Raw genomic sequence first — 18,727 nt, forward strand, 5'->3', positions numbered from 1 at the left:
ATGAATGTTTTATTGTCATTGGTTAATACAGAAGCTACTTTTGGCCAATGGCTTAACAGACTGGAATATATATTCTCTTTCTATTTATATATAGAAAGAGAGAGAGAGAGAAAGTAGGAAGAGTCAGTGAGAGGCCATGTAGCACCCACAGGAGACAGATGCACTGGAATCTTCCTGATAAACCACAGTCACATGGTGATGCACAGATTAATAAAAATGGGTTAATTTAAGATATAAGAGTTATCAAGATATATGCTTAAGCTATTGGTCAAAGAATATTGTAGATCATATAGTTTCTGGGTAATTATTCTGTGGTCTGGACAGCCAGGAACAAACAAACAGTCTCCGTTTATATACTTATGTGATACAATGTGATGAGTTAATATCTGACTGGATTTGATAGGTTTATTAGTTATTTAGTTTTCTTACAATGATTATCAATAAAAGGATTCTTGACAGGTAGCTTCTGGAGTCCCTGAAAAGTGTGTTAGGTAAAGAGATCCAACATAAATCCTTTAAGGCAGAAATCTCAAGAGCATATCCACAAGTTCTTAGCTATGAGAGTAGGCACAGATGGCTGCAACACACACCAACCTGGACCTGTCTAATAGCTGCAGTTTTACCTAATATTTTTCTGTCTGTATGATGTGTCATGGTTATTTTCTTACAGTGAAGCAGATATTTCTAATTGGGTGCTCAGCAGCTGTTGCTCCAATATTACATTCTCCTGGAATATCTTAACTAAAACATTCTGTATGTAGTATTATACTATTACTCTCTTTGTCTAGTTTTATGTTAGATTCACAAAGACATTTAGAAATGCTTATAGACTATGTAAAAACTGGATTGATAGAAAACATAATCATTACATGAACTTAGTGTTTTGTGATGAATTCTGCCTCAACACATTACAGTCTCATTTAGCAAATTCATTTAAGTTGTTTATAAGTTTTTTTTTAAATAACCTTTTTAATGTGGTGGAAGTTGGCTTTTGAGTGAAGGAAAGATTTGAGCAATGGAAACACTCAAGTAAGAGGAAGAACTTTAATGCTTTGAAATAATATTATCATGTTTTCATATACATTTATGTGATAGTTATATATTTATGTCAAAATATACTGAACACTGTGATTTTGAGTCAAATGCTTAACACTTGTGAGTCATTTTAGCTTATTACACATGTAAATATTACTACGTGTCAACAAAAATAACCAAATTGATGTACAAACTATTCATTGCAATCCTGTTTGCCCTTTGACTGCATGGAATGTGGAAACATACTTTGGTTGTATATGTCATTACTGAAACTTGTTTTAAGGCAGTACATGTGGCTTGTTTTATTTGGTAAGTTATTTCTATTATATTTATATTCTAAGATTTTTAGACTACTTCTACTGTGTTGGTTTATATTATTGTGCAATGTACCAATTAAACATGGGCCTACCCTTTCAATCCAAAGTACTGGGCTGTGGTCTTAGGTAAGTTTCATACTATGATTTGTGAAAATCATTTAAATACACAGCTATAGTCCCACAGTCTGTGGAGACCTCAAGTTCCCCTAAGATCAATAATTCTTAGAGATTGGCAACCAGCCAGTAGCATATGTGTCGTGAAAACAATATCTTAATCAAAGAAAAGGGGTGTTTGTTGTGGAGTTGGTACAATTAGAGGGTATTGTTATATAATGTTTTTTCTGTTCTGAATATATAGTGAAAACTCAATAGACAGTTACTGAATATAACTAGATTTTCATACACTGTGGAATTAGCAGAAAATATTCAGCTATTAAGAGTGTAGCCCGCGAAGCAGTTAATCAGAATATAATGGTTAATTTCAACCCATGTCTCCATTTGTCTTAGTGGATTAGCAAGTCATCCTCCTACATTTCTCCCTACTTCTGCTTTGTACCAATGTAGTGCTGAGACCATGTTCTAAAACTGTGGGAACCAAGCATGCACTTTGCTGAGGATATCAGACGAGAGCAGTGTGAGAAACTGAGGCTTCCCCTGAGCTTGTCTGGAGATTAGGAAGAGGTAAGAAACAGGAAATAGCAAGGGGACTGACAAGTGAAATGACACTTCTTGTGCTTTTCACTGTTTGCAATCAATCAAGGGTGTGTCTGTAGTAAGGACACAGTTGTATTTGAACAAGTGTCTAAAGAACATGTAACCACCAACTTAATAAAATCATACGCGAATATGGTTTTCTCACAAAAGTTCCCTTCTTGCTAGATAGATGGTGTAAGATACAATTACTGGGATTTTCCATTCACAGCTTTGACAGTACTGACATCTGAATCATAGTTCACTACAAATGTTGTTATTCTGTACGATGTAAGAATTTTCAAGCCCGGTCTACAGGAGCTAGTTCCAGGACAGGCTCCAAAGCCACAAAGAAAACCTGTCTCAAAAAACAACAACAAAAATTTCATACCAGATATCAACAGATCTCTTCTATGACCTTTGCAGTCAATAGAGTGGACAATGCTAAGTGGAGCCTGCCGAGCACACCTGCTTCCTAACGTCACTGCTGCGTGTCAGTCCAACACTTCCTACAAAAGGAATTGTGTGGGAGCCCTTCTTTGTTAAGATTTTTCTCTAGGATCACTAATTATAGGCTCAATGTCCTTGGTTTATGGCTAGAAACCAAATATGAGTGAGTACATCCCATGTTCCTCTTTTTGGGTCTGGCTTACCTCACTCAGGATAGTGTTTTCTATTTCCATCCATTTGCATGCAAAATTCAAGAAGCCCTTGTTTTTTACTACTGAGTAGTACTCTAATATGTATATATTCCATACTTTCTTCATCCATTCTTCCATTGAAGGGCATCTAGGTTGTTTCCAGATTCTGGCTATTACAAACAATGCTGCTATGAATATCGTAGAGCATATACTTTTGTTGTATGATAAGGCCTCTCTTGGGTATATTCCCAAGAGTGGTATTGCTGGGTCCAGGGGTAAGTTGATCCCGAATTTCCTGAGAAATTATAATTAATTAGTGATCCTATAATTAGTGATCCTAGAGAAGCTAAATAAGGAGAACCCAAAGAAAAACATATAGACATCCTCCTGAATATTAACCTTCAGCAGGCAATGAAAGGAGACAGAGACAGAGACCCACATTGGAGCACCGGACATAAATCTCAAGGTCCAAATCAGGAGCAGAAGGAGAGAGAGCATGAGCAAGGAACTCAGGACCGCAAGGGGTGCACCCACACACTGAGACAATGGGGATGTTCTACTGGGAACTCACCAAGGCCAGCTGGCCTGGGTCTGGAAAAGCCTGGGATAAAACTGGACTCTCTGAACATAGCGGACAATGAGGACTACTGAGAACTCAAGAACAATGGCAATGGGTTTCTGATCCTACTGTACGCACTGGCTTTGTGGGAGCCTAGGCAGTTTGGATGCTCAACTTGCTAGACCTGGATGGAGGTTGGGGTTCCTTGGACTTCCCACAGGACAGGGAACCCTGATTGCTTTTCGGGCTGAGGAGGAGGGGGTACTTAAGTGGGGGAGGGGGAGGGAAATGGGAGGCGGTGGCAGGGAAGAGACAGAAATCTTTAATAAATAAATAAATTTTTTAAAAAAGATTTTTCTCCTCAGTGTAATCGTCTTGAAATTCACCAAGTTCTCACATGTTAAGCTTGATGTTTGTTTTGAGGAAATGTCTAGGATTTATAAACAATAATTCATTTAAACATCCCCTTTTCCATTATCTTTGACTCTTTCAAATTGTGATTTTGTTTCTTGGACTGGTGACTTTACCACTGCGGTCCTCTATATCTGATTTTACTAAGGGATTCATCTACTGAGAATGAGCCACCTTTATCTCATGTACATTTTGTTGGACAATATTATATTATGTAATCAACATTCTGTTAACTTTTCTTAAACAATCGTAGATGTTTTCAGAAGATAAGTCAACTTATTTGTAGATAAACCTGACTTTAAGTTGTTTAATTGCTTTGATAGATGATGTATTTTATGACTAATAAATAAAGACACTGTGATATATCACTTGACCATTACACTTTTGAGTTGTCCCATCACAAAATCAGAGTCCAGTTTTCTTGGCATTGGTTGTTTTTATCAAGCCTGTCTTTCTAAGCACTTTCTGTAGATATCCTCAGTGTCTCCTGTAACTTTTCCTAGGCAGGCATTTATCTTGTTTTCTGTTTCTGTGATCTTCCTATGCTGTTTAGATTCTATAGGTTATAGATTCTGTGTGCTTACAGGTTATCATGTCTACAATGATATTTGACATTTGAAGTAAATGATTTCCATGAGTAGTGTAGCAGAGAAAAAATTCATAACACACAGTATTAAATTAGCTTTCAGAAGCACAACGTTCATAACTAAAGTGTGATTTTCTTGAGGGTCAAGCAATGGTTCTCTGAAAATCATTCACTACGATTCTACCATATAAAATGGCTCTGACTCTAGGCTGTTGTGATAAATGAATAAAATAGTTTCTAAGAATATAATTATACTCTATAAATTTATCAGGTTGGCAAATTATAGACACAGAAATCACAACCTATGGAAAAGACAACAAACTTAGCTTCAATTTTCTGCATATTTTAGAAGAATCATTTTTCATACTATAACCACTCTTGAACTCTGACTAAGCTGTAATGCTTAATTTGAAAACTAATTTAACATTTTTTTTTTTAAAAAAAGTCTGGTTACTATAGAATAGGCCAAAAGCTGTGTGAAATTCATACTGTGACCTAATGTTCCAAGAACAAATGTCCCATCAGAACACAGAAATTGCATTTAGCAATTTTTTCTCAAGAGTATATGACTGCTGGCTTTATATCAATTTCAACATACTAAGTAGCAAATAATTATATATTACTCATTACATTTAAATTGAGTTCCAAAAGTTTGGATGTTGTATTATTTTATTGATCCAAACCATAACAATTTACACTTGAAGGGGATAGAGTTGAGGACTTACTTTTCCATATGTTTTTCCTAACGTTTTTCTAGTAAAGATCCCAGGAAGATTAGCATCATTGCCTACTGTGTCACACATGCTAAAGTCTGGCTGAAAACCACTCAGCATTCTTTAGCATGTGATTACCTTGGGATACATACATTCAGAAATGCAAAATCTATCGCAAATCACAACCTGTTATGAAGAGGGAATATTTTGTGTTAGCAATACTCTGACAGGACAGAAGTGATTGTAAACCAAAAAGGGAGAGGAAAGGTGACTTCCATTCTGAAAATGTCAATTTTAAAAGTCTTTAACTCTGGGAATAAGCATGGGGTTATATGGTGTTTGGAGACAGGGTTTCTTTGTAGCTTTGGAGCCTGTCTTGGAACTAACTTTATAGTCCAGGCTGGTCTTGAACTCTCAGAGATCTGCCCGCCTCCGTCTCCCGAGTGGGACAAAAGGGATGAAAGGTGTGCACCACCACCGCCAGGCTAACTACAGCCCTTAATTTTTATTTATTTATATATTTTAAAATTTTTTTATTATTAAAAATTTCCGCCTCTCCCCACCTCCCATTTCCCTCCCCCTCCCTCCTCTCCCCTCCCCCTCGCTCTCCAGTCCAAAGAGCAGTCAGGGTTCCCTGCCCTGTGGGAAGTCCAAGGCTTTCCCCCCTCCATCCAGGTCCAGGAAGGTACACATCTAAACAGACTAGGCTCCCTCAAAGCCAGTACATGCAGTAGGATCAAAACCCAGTGCCATTGTCCTTGGCTTCTGAGTCAGCCCTTATTGTCCGCCACATTCAGAGAGTCCGGTTTGATCCCATGCTTTTTCAGTCACAGTCCAGCTGGCCTTGCTGATCTCCCATTAGATCAGCCCCACCCATCTCAGTGGGTGGGTGCACCCCTCGCAGTCCTGACTTCCTTGCTCATGTTCTCCCTCCTTCAGCTCTTCATTTGGGCCTTGGAAGCTCAGTCCAGCGCTCCAATGTAGGTCTCTGTCTCTATCTCCATCCATCGCCAGATAAAGGTTCTATGGTGATATGCAAGATATTCATCAGTATGGCTATAGGAAAGGGCCATTTCAGGCTCCCTCTCCTCAGCTGCCCAAGGAACTAGCTGGGGACATCTCCATGGATACCTGGGAGCCCCTCTAGAGTCAAGTCTGTTGACAACCCTAAAATGGCTCCCTTAATTAAGATATCTTCTTCCCTGCTCCCATATCCACCCTTCCTCCATCCCAACCATCCCATTCCCCAGGGTCTCCCCATCCTCCCCTTCTCACTTTTCTCTCCCCAGCTCCCCATCTCCCCTTACCCCACCCCCACCGCCACCCCCAATATCCCAATTTTTGCCTGGCAATCTAGTCCACTTCCAATATCCAGGAGGATAACTATATGTTTTTCTTTGGGTTCACCTTCTTATTTAGCTTCTCTAGGATCACGAATTATAGGCTCACTGACCTTTATTTATGTTTAGAATCTACGTATGAGTGAATACATACCAAATTCATCTTTTTGGGTCTGGCTACCTCACTCAGAATAGTGTTTTCTATTTCCATCCATTTGCATGCAAAGTTTAAGATGTCATTGTTTTTTACTGCTGAGCAGTACTCTAATGTGTATATATTCCACACTCTCTTTATCCATTCTTCCATTGAAGGGCATCTAAGTTGTTTCTAGGTTCTGGCTATTACAAATAATGCTGCTATGAACATAGTTGGACAAATGCTTTTGTAGTATGATAGGGCATCTCTTGGGTATATTCCCAAGAGTGGTATTGCTAGATCCTGGGGTAGGTTAATCCCAAATTTCCTGAGAAACCGCCACACTGCTTTCCAAAGTGGTTGCACAAGTTTGCATTCTCACCAGCAATGGATGAGAGTACCACTTACTCCACATCCTCTCTAGAAAAGGCTATCATTAGTGTTTTTGGTTTAAGTCATTCTGACAGGTGTAAGATGGTATCTCAAAGTTGTTTTGATTTGCATTTCCCTAATTGCTAAGAAGGTTGAGCATAACCTTAAGTGTCTTTTGGCCATTTGAACTTCTTCTGTTGAGAATTCTCTGTTCAGTTCAGTGCCCCATTTTTTAATTGGGTTAATTAGCATTTGAAAGTCTAGTTTCTTGAGTTCTTTATATATTTTGGAGATCAGACCTTTGTCTATTGCGAGGTTGGTGAAGATCTTCTCCCAGTCAGTGGGTTGCCTTTTTGTCTTAATGACAGTATCCTTTGCTTTACAGAAGCGTCTCAGTTTCAGTAGGTCCCATTTATTCAATGTTGCCCTTAATGTCTGTGCTGCTGGAGTTATACATAGGAAGTAGTCTCCTGTGCCCATGTGTTGTAGAGTACTTGCCACTTTCTCTTCTGTCAGGTTCAATAATTCAAAGGGCTAAGTATTATGGAGTAAATTGAGGTTTAAATTAAGATTAGAGATAGGTCTTAATTTTTCCTTTTTGGCTAGGATTTCATGGTCAATGAATTACCTCCACTTAATTCCTTTGCTTAGAAATCTGTTGTCTTTCTGAGAATGTGTGGATTTCTTAAAAATAAATGGAAGCATTCCTTTTTGTTTTTATCATGCAAAACATGTTTTGGTATTATCCAGTATGATATGTGTTTGGTGTCATCTGACTTAACCATAGAAATTTGAAATCTATAGTGGTGGATCAGTGATCAATCCTTACATAAACTGTATGGCATCCTCCAAGAAAATGAGATGTACTACAAGAATAAAAAAAGACCCTGAAATTTCTTTATTATCTGTTTCTAATGAGATAAAGTCAGCTGCAATTACACTAGAATTCTGAGATTTTTCTTCTACATCCCACTTCTTTGGACAAGAAAAAAAAAGGAAAAGAGGATAAAATATGACAGATTAACTTTTATCCAACCTAAGGGTAGCAAGGAAGGCACTGTACTGATAAAAGACAGAGAAGGAAAGGAACAAATCAAGAATCAACAAATCAACAAAACAGAATTGACAAAGGGTGAGAGTTTTGAGAGTGAGGTACCTGGAAAAGAGGGCATTCTCCTTGATGTTGTAGGCAGGTAAGGACTCTGTGACAGCCATGTCAGTAACCTTAGTAAAAGGTCTAAGAGAATCACTGGAAGCCAATGAAAAGCAGGTTCCTTGTTCTTTTTCTTGCACAGGACAGTGCAAACATCAACAAAGCTTATATGAGGTTTGCACAATACTGTACTTCAATCTCCTGCAGAGATTGGTAGCATTGGTAGTGAGGCACGGTTCACTTTGCTCTGTTTCCTATGGGTACAATGTAGATGCCTCGATGATGCAAGAATGCAACATCTGCTGACTCCTGAAGATCCTGGAGTCTCTCTCTCTGAACTGTAAAATCTGATGTAGCTCAAGTAGTGTAGATCAGTGAGTGACATGTGGGGGAGCTAGGTTTCCTTATTGAAACAGAAAGGGAGCCATGTACATGTCAGTCTCGGTCAACTTTGATTTTCCAGGGGGTGCTCAGAGGAAGCAGCCAAGTTCTCACTAACCGTTGTTTCCCAGCCTTAGAGACAATGAGCCCCACAAAGAAATACTACTCATCTTTATTTACAAGATTACAGGATGCAAGCACTAAATATTAATGTTTTACCATTTAAAATCTAGCCTTGTTTCAGAACAGTAACAGTTACAGTTTGAGGTCATTTTGAGGTCCATACATTTAAAGAACAAGGTAACAGAACTAATCAGTAACCTCAATTAAGTTTAAAGGTCTTTTTTGTTCCAAAGTCTATTAAACACTAGTTTATGCAGCTTTTAGGCATCCATTTAACTATATTCTCCCTCTTCTGCTGCGGATAAGCAACTGTTTAGAGCTGTGTGTATGTTACAGGGGTCTCTTTCCTATACAGGCAATAGAAATCTGAATACCAGGAAATAACATAAAGTTGATACAGTGACTTCAAGCACTGAAAAGAAGAGTGACAGAATGAGATGACGTAAACATTACAAATGCTACAGTGCTGTTTCTAGAACAAGTCAATTGATGTGTGCCAGGTATATGAGGTAGGGTTGCTAATACCAGAATTACAAAATTTATGATTTCCACATTGATTTCTCTTTTCCTTTAAACTTTATTAGTTAAGTTTATTTTATGTGCATTGGTGTTTTTCCTACATGTATGCCTATGAAAGTAGAATTGGACTTGGAGCTATGGACAGAAGTGAGCAGCCATGTGGGAGCTGGGAATTGAACTTGGGTCCACTGGAAGAGCAATCCATCCTCTTAACTGCTGAGCCATTTCACCAGTCCTCACATTAATTTCTTAGAGGAATTATTAATTATAGCATTTCTTGAATATAGTTTCCCTCGTGAAATAACCATAGAACTTAAAAGTACAGAGTTCAAGAAAACCAGAGAGACAGACTTGCAGCTCTTTTACAAACAGAGTTGTCAGTGATTTTTAGAGCAAATAGAATTCATGAATATGAACAGTTCTCTAGATGATAGCTAACAAAGATTCTGTCAGGTAGAAACTATAGGCTGGTTGGCATTGCAAGCTTCTCAAGGGTCCATTTGAGATGTGTTTAAAAGATTGGCCAAGGTATGAACATTTGTATCCTGCAAAATTTGTTTTGGATTTATAATCGCAAGATGATGAAATTACAAGGGCAGAACTTCGGAGAAGGTGATTAGGTTATGAGAGTGAAGTGTCCTGTCTGGCACAATGGCAATACGAAGGAGACACAGGAGAGTCTGATTGAAGCACCTGCCAAGTGAGCACAGCCAGAGGTGCTTGCTACAGGAGTCAGGCCTATCAAGTCCTTTGATGTGGGAATTGCTGCCAGGAGGATATTTAAAGGTAAGTTTCTTCTGTTTCTATGAAACTTTGTGCAGAATATGTTTGTCAGAATAACCCCAAAGCACTAAGACAGAAACTAGAATGATCGGGTGGGCAAAACTTGCAGTCATGACTTCTCTTTTCCCTGGTTTTATATCTGTAGAACTGATCACTTACCAAGAGATGCTGAATATAGACCATGCAGAGGGAAAACGACAGGAGCCTCATAATCACAACCTGTGCCCCAAAGTTCTGTTCAAAGTCCTTACATCTGACTTCCTCAGTAACTGCCACACACTGTTTTCAACATCTTCCTGTTGAAGTAGATTTTTAGTTTTATAGTTCACCCTCAATCTAAATTCTCCACCTCTCCTTTTCATGTATCCCCACCACCACCACACACACATACAAAGTGCTCATCTTTGCTTTTCACTGACATTTGAAGCCAATGATGCTTAAGATTTACTTGGTACTGGAAAATACTGTGAAAGATATTTCTGTTCCCATCTTGCCTACCCAGGGAAGGACTGAATTCTTCCTGTGGCATCTGAAAGAGAATGGCCCCGAGAGGAGCATAGATTTGAGTGCTTGGTCACCAGGGGGTGGCACTATTTGAAAGGATTAGGAAGAATGGCCTTGTTGGAGGAAATGTATCACTATGGGGTTGACTTTAAGGTTTCCATAGGTGAAGCCAAGTCCAGTGTCTTTTTCAGTTCTGGTGACTGAAGAACCCAAAGTAGAACTCTCAGTTTCTTTCTGACCCCATCTCTATCTCTCTGCTGCCATACTCCCCAGAGTGATGATAATGAACTAATCCTCTGAAACTGCAGTGTAAACAAGGCCCATACAAGTTGCCATGGTCATGGTATCTCTTCACCACAATAGAACAGTGAATAAGACACTTTTCGACACTGATCAGATTTCTATCCTGTATCTGATGTCATCTTTCAGTTACACCCATATATCTGATAGGGTTTAGCATCAGAGGTGCCATTTAACCTCAGTCCACACATGAGTTGTTTATGAGACAGGATGAATCTCAATTCCTCTGAAAGACACACCTATCCCGGGAAGATAGAGCCTATTGTCTTTCTAATTGAGAACTTTGCACTAGTATGTTCCTGACCCTTATTTGGAAACCATCTGTCCTCAGCCAATTGGAACGGGAGTAGATAGCTTCAAGGTTGCCCTTACCCTACCCCCTATAAAGCTCACTTCTATAATTCTCACAAAGATTGCATTATATTCCCACCATGAGCACAGTCCTGAACATTTAATAAAAGCCTTCCCAGTACCTGGTTAGGTTACCCCAGCATGTTCTTTCAATGTGCTAGAGATGTTTTGTCACTGTAAGGAAGATAAGAAAAAGTAAGAAGTAGAAAAGAAAGAAGTAGAAGGAAAGATGGTATTAGGAGGAAAAATAGAAGGTATAGGAAAAGACAAGAATGCAAAATGAATAGAAGGAAGGAGGAAAAAGCAGACAGAAAGAAGGAAGGAATTATGGAAGAGAAGGTATGGAGAGAGAAAGAAGGAAGAAAAAGGGAAAAAAGAGGAAAATAAAAACAGGGATGAGGTATATTCTAATTTAAAAATAACATGTCCAAGTTAATTGTTTAGACATAATTCTTATGTACATAATATAATTTGTTATATAGTCCAATGTATGCCATTGAGTTTAAGGCAGAAACAGCAGTGGATTGCAATGTTTGTTATATCACCCAACTTGTAGTCTAACAAGAAGATGCTTAAAATAAACACAGCATTTATCTCCCCTTGGATGCACTTCAGTTCTTTTACAGAAAGCTTTGGAATAAATGCCCTACTTCATGGATTTGACTGAAATATCAGAAGGTTTACAAGCACATGTTGAGCTTAGGCCAAAACTTGATCAATGGATTTGAAAGATATGAAATAGTAGTCAAATTTATGTCACTTCCTTGTATATATTTTTGCTTTTTGAGTTCTTCTGAAATAATAATAATTATCTATGTGATTTTTAAGTTAAACTTTGAATTTAGGCAATTGATTAGAAAACCAGATTTTGGTAAACATATAATACAAAGAAAATTAAATCTAATTATTATTTACTGAATTTGAGGAACACAGACATAATTATGCAATTCTGCACTCTGTGCTATAGAGAGACTGAAACTTCGAATTCATCAGAGAGATGGCAAGGAAAGGACTTTACAATCACAGACTACAGAGAAGTTCCCTCCGTGTTGGTGTTAATGTGATGCAAGTGAACTATTTAATTCTTAAGTGCTCTATCTGGGAAATAAAATAAATTAAAATATTTTAGTATTACTAAAATTAAAAATAATGTCTAGGTGTTTAGGAAAGGCTCTGTCAGTGAAGTATCTGCCATGCAACAACGAAAATTTAAGTTTGATCTCTAGCAGCCATGGAAAAAGCTGAGTACAGTGCTGGACAGGTGAAAATGGGCAGATACCTGGATTCCTGGGGCTCACAGATCAACCAAAAGTATTTAGTGTCCCCTCAGTTAAAGCAACACAATTTTATTAGGGGTATACTTTTAAAAACTACAAAGTCCTTTTCTGTCTTTCAGATATATGATAGTTGTCTTTTCTCTCCTGAAGTTTTCTATATTGTTTCTTTTTTAATACTTAGTGTTTTTAGTGTGATATGGTATGGAGAAATTTTTTTGAATTCATCTCTGAGGCCCTAAGAGTCTCTTGTTACAAGATAACCAATACCACTACAATATTTGGGACATTTTTCTGTGACAATTTCATTGTAATATATTCATTAGGCATTTGCCTTATATATTTCCTTTTCTATGTCATGAGGTGTTTGCTTCATATTTCAATTGTGTTTGAGAGTTATGGTTGGTTGGTCGTCAAAACATGAAAAACTGAATTAGGGGTTGCAGTATTAGGAGGTTTGAGAACCACTGGGCTATGTGGTACTCGAGACCTGTATCCAGACTTGGAAAATAACCAAAAGCTGAAAGATAGAGAAAAAAGGAAATATATGTTAGGAGTTTTGAGTTTAGAAGTTAGACATTGTAATTATTCAGCCACCCATAAGACTGCACTTCTGGGTCCTAAAGGCAGGCACATATGGGTGGACTCGGGGAAAAAAGGGCCCATGTGACCCACGTGCGCACATGTGTGGTTACCTCCACATGTGGCTCAACTACAGCCCTTGTGCACATGCGTGGGTCGTCTGCCATTTGCATCATTAGGGTATGACACACTCACGCCAAACCCCTGTGCGCATGTGCAAGGTGTGAGTTTCCCACCCCACCCCCCATGCACATGTGCTAGGTAGCCTTTAAAGGCTGGACGCGACATCTTTGCTCCCCCCCTACACATTTCCTTGGTCCCTGAGCACACCCCTCTTCTAATAAACTCCTAAGTGGGTTTGTTTGTGTCTCATGTCTTCTCACTTGCATAGGACATTTCAGACATTATGATGATAGTGAACATTCCATAAAAGCAATTTATGTCCTACAACAAGGAACTATCTCCTTCACAACAAGGAACTATCTCCTTCACAGCCTGCAAATTCAAATTCTGAAATCAAATCACAATAAATGAAAATAAGCAAAACACCAATAGTATTTTTGATAGTATTTCTGAGAAACTTTTAAAATCTAAAGCTATTAATATTTTACAATGTATGTAGAAAATAAGTATAGAATGATGTACAGTCATTTTAAAAATATTTATTTTTATGTGAATGAAATAAATTCTTTCTGCTCTCTCTTTTGAAACATTCCTTGAGTCATTAATGGAAGAGTCATGATTTAGATGTTTCCACTGTAGCTCAACTCTCCACAGCTCATTTGGTCCTGGTTGCTTTTCTGGGAAGCTTTCCATTTGCTGAAGAGAATCTCCTTCTAAGATGGGTGGTAGGTATCCCATTATCAGAAAATTTGGAGTTAGGATCTGCAGATGAGAGAGAACTTGTGTGTGGCATTTGTCTTTCTGGGCCTGGGTTACCTCATTTGATATAACATATTCCAGTTTCATCCATTTATATAACAGAGATGGGTGATGAACAAGCTGGACAATGTTACAACAAACAAACAAACAAACTAAATGATGAAGGGGAATCAGCACCAAGGATAGCAGAAGAGGGACTCTAGTTAAGAAGTACATAATCAATTTCAAAGAGTACAAGGAGGCCTTATCCCTCTATGGTAAGAAATTTCTAAGTCTTTTGGGTAATTTATACCTTGTACTCAACACAGAAGGTCATTTAATAAATCCAACATGCATTTCTTCTAGAAGTGGATTTCTTTTTCATATATAAACAGACATTTCATTTGGAATTTTCATTAAAGGCAAAAAATCAGCTAGATCTCAAGAGAATTTATTAATACACCAAATTTTATTTTTAGTTAACTGTATACCATACATTACAAAGTACAGGGATATAGAGATAATTAAAACATGTTCTCCAGCCTCAAAAGTTTTATGATATAATGTCAGTCTGTCTTGGACCCTAGAAAGTTAATAAAATAATAAATTAATAAATAAAATAATAAATAGTGGAAAATAAATAACTAACATGGAGGAAAAAGGTGTGAAGATGTATAATAACCCATATGGCAGATAGACTAGTGCTCTTTGGATGGGGTCCATGTTCTATTTAGGAAAAATGGGCAAATATGTTAAAGGGTAAAGAGACTACGGGTGCTTTGCTGGAGGATTTTGAATGATGTAGTTTAATGCAGATTGTTCAGGTCAGACAAATGAATCATGGAAAAGTTCAAATGTAAAACAATAAAGTCGGGTCTGGAAAGAGGGATTCAAAAAGTCTAGTCTGCTGGTTGAAATTAGAAGGGTTTTTTTTATAAATATTCTGATTATATTTTCTCCTTCCCCAACTTCTCTCAGATTCTTTCTACCTTCAGACCCACCCAACTCCCCCACCAACAAGTAGACAAGAAAAACAATATGGATTTTTTTTAAAAAAATAAAATACAAGAAACATACACCAAAGAACCACCATAGAAATGCAAAATCAGAAACCATCATATACAACCAAAAACTAGTAAGATTTAAAAAAAGTGCCCAAACAAAGCAATATGAGACAAGAAGTCTGCAAAATTCGATTGTGTTGATCTTGTGTTGGCTATCAGGCCTGCCCTTAAGTGTGGTTAATAAACCTAGTGAGACTCCATTAAACAAAAGCCATTTTTCCTTTACAAGTGGTTGTCAATTACAGATAGTTTCCTGGTTAAGAATGGGGGTTCATTTCCATCTCAGTCTCTTAGTGCTGAAATCCCATCTGGCTTGAACCTGTGCATACCCTGTACATGCTGTCACAGCCTCTGAGTTCACATACACATCAGTTCTATTGCATATGTATACTGTTTCCTTAGAGTAATCCATTCTCTCTGGCTGCTGCAGATCTCTATTAGTAAGGAATGCTTTGCAACTTCTAAATGCTGGACGTATGGAAATGCGTTCTCTCATAATCTCTAGTGAAACAGTCTTGCTGACAACTTGAATTTGGGTCATTAACACACTTTTCTGTGTTCTGTCTTCTGAAAAAGAAAAACAAATATAAACCAACCATCCAAGCTAACAAAAACAGAAAAAAGAAAATGAAAGCAAATCCTTCATGCTGTTTAAACCACTCTGTACCTCTGACGAGATCTTAGAGTGGTAGCTGGAAGCTAATATAGCAGGAGTCCTGTTTACAGCTTCCAAGGAGAAAACACTGTGAGAAGTTCAGGCAGGTAATAAACATGAGGGGGAACGGTGTAGAAATGTCAAAAAATTAAATAATGTATTAGTAGATTCACACTCTGATTTCTGATATCTTTATACCCTAGATGTGTAAGTTGGGTCTGGAAAAGGCCTGTGGGTACGCCCGAGTACACAGAACATAAATGATATTGAACAGAAGCGTAACAAACACCATGTGGAATGGAATTAACAATGGGTCAGGAGACAGCTTCACGTGGCAAGAGAAACACAGTGCTAGGTTAGTGGTGATAGTGGACAAGAGAAAAAACATCATGCCAACTTTAAAGGGTCTCTACTCCATTCTGGTTGAAGGTCTGTACACTGAGCATCTCCATGGCCTTGAGTGCAGGTGATACTTGTTGGGCACCAAGGGTGCTCTGGTGAGCAGGCTGCTGAAGGTTGTGCAAGGCTGAGAATGGTGTTAGATGTCATCATAAATAAATGTGAATCATAGAGCTTGGGCAATACAAAATGATGTCTAGAGAAGTAGAGTTGTTAGATATTCAGAAAGATAGCTTTTACTTGGCAAAGCAATTAAGGGGGAACTGTTCTGGGCACAGTCTGTCATGTGGGGAAGTAATGCCCCTGTCGATGTGAGGCATTACATTCAAAGTCAAGAAACAGGGGCAGAGATGCTCTTATCTGACTTTCTATCCATTTTTAGTCAGCCTGAGATCCCAGCCCATGAGATAGTACCACAGGCATTTAGGGTAGGTGTTCCTATCTTAGTTAAATCTCCATAAAATACACTGAAAAATGTGCATAGATACCTCTTCTAAGAAATTCTAAATCCAGTCAAGATGGCAAAGAAAATTTACAGTCATAATAACACAAATGGAGTTGTTCATTAAGGCATAAAGAATAAGGCACAGTATTAGTTGTGTACGACAAAGGGCTGTGAATACAGACCCATGTCATATCTTATACACGTTAATATCAGTCTAAATAATCAAATAGAGATCATCGCAAGTACTTCAGAAACTATTCAAGGGTAGCGGCAGTGCCTTTTGAACTTAGTGGTGTAAAACTTCTTCATTTTCCAGTTAAATGGAGGGAGCATTAGGTAGTAAAAGAGAACAGTTTTCTTCCCTTCAGGTGCTTCTTTATGTATGACTTATTTTGCTTCAGGACTCTGTTTTTCTTTAGACAGGAAGACACAATTATCAAAATGATAGCAGCAACGGTCTTGCTATGATCTTATCGACATCCTGTGCTCATTAGAGTCTGGGTCACTGCAGAACTGTCAACTGCTCCACTGACTCTCTGTTCTTTCCTTTGATTTACACTTCACATTGTTGACCTACATTGGTATAACTGTTCACTGCTCTGTGGGAGGCACAATTTGCCATCCTCAGCACCAGCTGATGTCTCAGGGGTTCATAGATTTGTTTGGCCCAAGTCACTTAAATCCTCATCTTGCTCTATTGATCCTAAAAAATGAGACTAGAAATACTAACCTTTTCAACCTTACAGAAATATTCTGCACTTTGGAAAATAGTGATGGAGGAAAGAAAATTCCAAACTAATTGAATTTAATGCAATTTTTCTCATATATATCTATGTGATTTAAAAGAAGTAAAAGAGGCACTCTTATCTGGATTGCTAAAGAAAAAGATTAACAAAAATCTTGGGCAATAAATGCAGGTAGTAATTTGCTTAGGATACATGTGTGGTGGCAACCTTGCTTGGCATGAAAGGAGAAGTATAATGTCACAGTGAGAGGCGTAAAAGTCTGGAAGAATCTTTTCATTCTATGTGTTTGACAGTCATGAGATTATAGATGCAATAAAAATGTCACTTTCCAAACTCACTAGAATATTGAAATATTGAAACAAATGTAAAAATGGAAAGTATAAACTTATCAAAAAAAGGAGCATTGATCTAACTTTTGTCCAAGTAATTTGAAACTTTTGATTAAAAAAATTTTTTTAACAAAAACGTAGATTGTGGTGGCTGAAGAGATGTCTCAGCGATTAAGAACACCTTCTGTCCTTACAGAGGATCTGCATGGGGCAGCAACAACTCCAGTTCCAGTCTATAATGCATCCTCATTGTCCCTGCTGGATACTGGATGCAGGTGGTGCACATTCGTGCAAGAAAGTGACTCATACACATAAAAATATGCAAATTGATCACTGAAATCAAGTGAATCCTGCTGCTTTGTTTGAAAATGATGCAGAATTGTGAACAGCCTGGCCCTGTCGATACTGCAAAGGATGTGTTTGTTCCAGTTGCAGAGTTCATTTGACCTCGGGCTTTATTTAACTGGCTACTGCTCTGTAGGTCACTACTGAAAAGAGCTAGGATAGAGAAGGCCAAAATATATTTCAAAAACATTTATAAATAATGATGATGTCATTCATTAATGGCCATTGTGTGAGCCTCTAGTAATTAAAAAAAATCAAGAGAAAGCCAGTAAAGCAAAAAACAAAAAACAACAACAACAAAAAAAAAAAAACATCAGTGCTTGATAAAAGGAAACTTTCTCTTTGGGAGATAGGCTGAACAGCATAAACATTTGGAAAAGTACTCTGAGTCTATTGCACCAAGAACAAGAAAGATTTTATGCAATGTGAGATAATCTATTATTTATTCATCAATAGAGGATTTCAATAAATGAAGACCTACAGATAAATGTTGGCAAATAGAGAGAGCTACTATTAGAAAAATAAGAATAATATCTAGGGAATTACAAAAGCAGAAAACACTGTATTCAAAGATGTTCAATTTAGGATAACAAACAGATTTTCCAAAGAATATATATAAAAAATAGATACATAAAAAGTTATTAGAAGATATATTTTTGGATATGATGCAATTTGAAAAGAAATATATAAAGTCAAAAAGTAAATATTGAAGGTCAAAGTTAGTAAGAATAAATCAGTGAGAAATGTAAGAGGAAATCATACAGATTGAGGCATTTTCAGTAGATTTCCCTGAGAAATTTTGAAGAAATGAAAATAGGTAGATTATGATGCTCTTTGATGGAGATAGTAAAGATGAGATAGCCTCATTTTCTTACTGAACTATTTTAGCAGTCAACTACAATAGTATCTAAATCTGAAAGTGAAGAAATAGATTTTCCCAATAGACAGGTGGGCTTAAGAATACATGATTACTTGCCTGTGAATTTTAGTAAATCTTTGTGATCTAAAAAATGATTAAATAAATGTACTACAAATATGGATAGGGTAATTATATATTTTAATTTAATTTGTCTGACACATCAATATAAATTTTGTGTAGACTAATTGGACAAC

This window comes from Microtus pennsylvanicus, chromosome 3, assembly GCF_037038515.1.
Source record: "Microtus pennsylvanicus isolate mMicPen1 chromosome 3, mMicPen1.hap1, whole genome shotgun sequence".
Lineage (NCBI taxonomy): Eukaryota > Metazoa > Chordata > Mammalia > Rodentia > Cricetidae > Microtus > Microtus pennsylvanicus.